This window comes from Halyomorpha halys, unplaced genomic scaffold, assembly GCF_000696795.3.
Source record: "Halyomorpha halys isolate HHAL.00 unplaced genomic scaffold, Hhal_1.1 Scaffold1384.1, whole genome shotgun sequence".
Classification (NCBI taxonomy): Eukaryota; Metazoa; Arthropoda; class Insecta; order Hemiptera; family Pentatomidae; genus Halyomorpha; species Halyomorpha halys.
This window is the reverse complement of record NW_027109385.1, coordinates 69,886-74,128: the sequence shown is the minus strand read 5'-3', so window position 1 is coordinate 74,128 and position 4,243 is coordinate 69,886. Positions and strand designations below refer to the sequence as shown.

General features: G+C 28.5%; 1 long non-coding RNA gene across 1 annotated transcript in view; it reads left to right on the top strand.

Moving 5' to 3' along the window:
• Positions 1 to 321: 321 nt before the first annotated feature.
• LOC136795797 (uncharacterized) overlaps positions 322 to 4,243 on the top strand; it is a 35,042-nt gene continuing 31,120 nt past the window's right edge. The window contains exon 1 of the long non-coding RNA XR_010843467.1: positions 322 to 509. This is a non-coding gene — a long non-coding RNA (uncharacterized lncRNA). The remainder of the gene's footprint in view (positions 510 to 4,243) is intronic.

Below are 4,243 nucleotides of genomic sequence, written 5' to 3'. Positions count from 1 at the left end.
AAAAAAAAAAAAAAAAAAATACGAAAACAAAAAACCAACGTATATAACGAAAAAAACGAAAGTATATAAAGGAAAACTGAAAAAACTTTCGGATATGATTTGGTTCTAATGTAACATTAGATTGTAGTAGCATTTGTTCGATGTTTATATTCTTCATTATGTACTTGCATAGATTGAAACCAAGATACTGTTATTTTGAGATTTTGAAGGTTACGGCATGACGTTTAGGAGAGTTGTAAAAATAATGTAGGTACCTGTTGATTATTACAACTAAAAACTTGTAAATCAGGTGAAGCAGTGTAGTTTTGAACCATGATTTAAATATTTATGAAGATGTGAGATTTTAGCAGACAAAAGAGAAAAATGACAAGATCAATACAGTGGCATTGGCCATGTGACCTGCGCTCGTCCAGTTCAGTGCTTCACGAGATTTGCTCCAGCTGCCAGTGATTTCTCTGAAGTTAGGATTCTAGTGTCTACACATTTGTCATTCACTATCACAATTCATGGTATTATCTTTGAGACTCATAATTAAGAGTGTATAATTTATTTTAATGTTATATCTTAATACCTTCTAACAACTGTTAGATCGTTTAAGAGATTCGTGCGTTCAGTTGTTCGAATAACGTAAACAATTGAGAAGTATTTAAAATGACAGTTTGATTTTATAAGATTTTTTGATTTGTTTGATGGATTTATACAGACAATATATTTAGGGATTGGAACTTTAATGTGTTGCAGTTCATAAGCGAATGTCAGCTCATTTTTCAGATCACATAAGTAGTTTTCAAAAGTTCACATATCCATTTCTGAAAAGCAAAAGTTTTTTTTGACCAATCAGAATTCTAGATTTTTCCCAGTCGAAAAGGTGTTACAAATCGACATCATCAATAAAAACTATACTAATCTACACGAGTACATAATAATTTTTAAATAATAACTTTCCAAATGTGGACATGTTAGCTTTTGAAAGAAAATACCTCATGTGTATTGTTCAAAATGTTATACCTGTCACATTTTTAATTCGACTACTTTCCAAATTGACTAGAATGAAACTTTAGTAATGTTTTAAATAAGACATGAGATATATATCCTATGCGTTAAGTATAATTCATTGGAATATTTGGTCTCACACGTTTTTTATGGTAATGTTCGCCATGAATCTTTGTATCTTATGCTTCTCTGAATAAAATGGTATATATGTATATTTTTTTTTTTTTATTGGTGTCTTTATTTTTCTCAATGTCTTTAGAGGACAATAAAAACTGCTTTTGTCAAAACGTTGTTACTAGTTACGTTCGAGCCAAAAATATTACACTTCGAATACAATTCCCTTAAAATAAGTTCAGGTTTTTTTTTCGTGCACTTGAAAATTTAAAAAATATTATCACAAAATTAAATATATTAAGAGCGAAAATTATTTATGTAAAATCGTTGAAGTCAGTTTGAGATATTTTTAATGTTAAGTGGACTGTGAAAATAATTTTTTTTTGGTAAAATAGTTATGGTGTCGTATTTTTCGTAGTAAGTTTATTGGTATACAGCAACTTTTGTATGTTACATAAATCAGAAATTATATCAATTTGATAGATTTTCTTTCCTAATAGTTAGTTGAACATCCGAAGTCTTATACTGTCCAGTCATCCAACATGTTAACAACTCAAGTAATGACGATGTTAGTATATTAAAAATTAATATTTTTGTGAAATTCTCATGAAAAACCCAATTTTTACACTTTCTCTTTCAAATACTGATATAATCCATCCATCCAGAAATGGTTTTTAGGAGTATTTATAGCAGGAACTATCAGAGTGACCTCAGAATTTGGGACACCTGTAAAACTTCCATGTCTGTGCTATAAATATTGTCAGACGATTTATAATTTTTTTTTCTTTCACTATCTCCTTAGAGATGTTAGGTGTGTAGTAGCCTTTCTTATATGACTCTCTGTCCAGAAAAATTCTTCAAAGTTGATCTAATAAGAAACCGCGAGCATTCGAGCTTGTCTATATAGTTATTGTCGGCAAACCTAGGCCTACCAACTGAGTGCTTTCCTATAGGCCCTGTTCCTATCAACCAGCGGGCCTTCCGATCATCACACATCCTAAAAATACGGCCATACCATTTCAGGTGGTGTTCCTCCAAGACTTCAATAACAGATCTCACTCCTACTGTGGTTTGGATACTGTTATTTCTTACGCAGTCCCATCTGGGTTTTCCCGCCACTTTCCGCAGCCGTAATTTGGCTTACATGTTTCTTAAGAATTATCCAGCTTTCTGACACTTAAAGAAAAATAAACAGGAATACTGAATTAAACAGGTGTAAATTTGTTTCTTTGCTTACTTCTCGTTTGCCTATCAACGCTGCAGATACTTGGAAGAATGCAATGTTTGCTATTCATATTCGAAAAGGAACGAAGTCAATAAAAGACTATAAATATATATGAATTCAATAATAATTGATTACAAATACAGTAATGAGTCATTGAATTGTAAACAATCATTAATGAAATAATAATTAACAGAAGAAGTAACAAATATCGTGAAATTAAAAGAAGGAAATATTGAGAAAGCAATTGAAGTGTATGGTGCAATAACCAATTTAGGGGGATAAATGTTATTTATCCTCTTGATCTGTTATTGTTGTGGTAGTGACCTCTAAAACGTAGAAGCTTTTAGTTTTCATCAGTTTCAAAAGCTAATAAAACAAAACATTGAATTAATTTGTATTGCTGTTTATTTATTTAATAAAAGTTAAATTAATATTCAGAATAGAAGGCATGAATGGATGGTTATGTTACAAACATATGATTCTGACAATAATTGAATGAAATGATTTTTCATGCCTATTTTAGGTTGAAAAATTCAATTTTTACCTTCTAAATTGATTTTTGAAGTCACTTGATTTAAGTTAACAATTGGACGTAAATCTTTACTTGAAAAATGTAAAAAAAAAATATGTATAAAAGTTGCAGAGGATTATTGGTAATAGCATGTATATTTTATTATTTTTTCTTGAATAAATTTATTATTTATTATTCTCTGAATAAATAGAAGAAAACACGGTTACTTTGAATGGTTATGATTTTAAAAATATTTTTCTTGTAATGATAAATATGCAAATTAGTTACTTCAGGTTAAAAAAAAATAAAATAAAATAAAAATAAATAAATCAAAGGCTGTCTACCTTTGAAATTTTCGGTTCGTGCCGTCAATGTTTTTGCACTTATTATTTTCGAAGCCATGCGACTTCTTTCATTAACTTTAGTAAAGGCGATCTTATAATCAAAGACGGGCATGTTATGCTGTTTATATAAGGAATTAATCATATTTGCTTTACTGGCTTCGTAATTTGGGGGTCTAGGATTGGAAAATTATAAAGATATTACATATTTACCAGCTCATTAGTTTTAATAAAATTTAGTTTGGTTGTTGGAAACCTTTTTTTTTTTTTCAGTTTTTTTTATCACAAACGCTTTAACTGGTAATACTTCGATTCAAGTATTTTTCAGTTCTGATCCTCAACATTTATTTTGTTTCATAAATACATAACTTACTGAGAATTATTGGCATTAAATGTGATTGACGTTTTTAAGAGGATAGAATCCAATTCAGAAATAATATTCCCCTCTTAAAAAATAATTTCCAAGGAAAATATTAATAATTGAGGCAAACATAAAATACTTACTGAATAAATTCAATCAAGTAAAACGTAATATTAAACTTTCCCAAACCTACTCAACGCTGGTTTAAATAAAAATATTAATAATAATAAAATAATTTGATGAATAAATAAGTTAAAACATACAAATCGACAGGCCCACCAACTAAAATAAATATTATTTTTTTTATTTGTTTGTTTGTTTCTTCAGTTCCATTTTTATAATAATTATTTCTTAGATATATTAGTTTTTTTTACCAGTTAAAATTATTCAATAATTAAAACATTGTTATTTGTTAAAGTTGTCTTTTTTGCACGAGACTAGACACCCAAATTATCTATTGCTAAAAGAAACTCTATTTGTTATAATAACCATGTAAGACCCACTAGGCACTAGTAATAAAGAGAATAAAAATTTATTAAAAATGTGCTATCCAACTGCATTCATTAGATTGCCTCATACACAGCATGCTTATCATTAGTAAAAAATAATTTGTTTGAAACCTATATATAGTATACTATAATCTTACTTTTTTCCCTGACTTTTTATTATTCAATATAAACTTTTTATTGTTCAATATA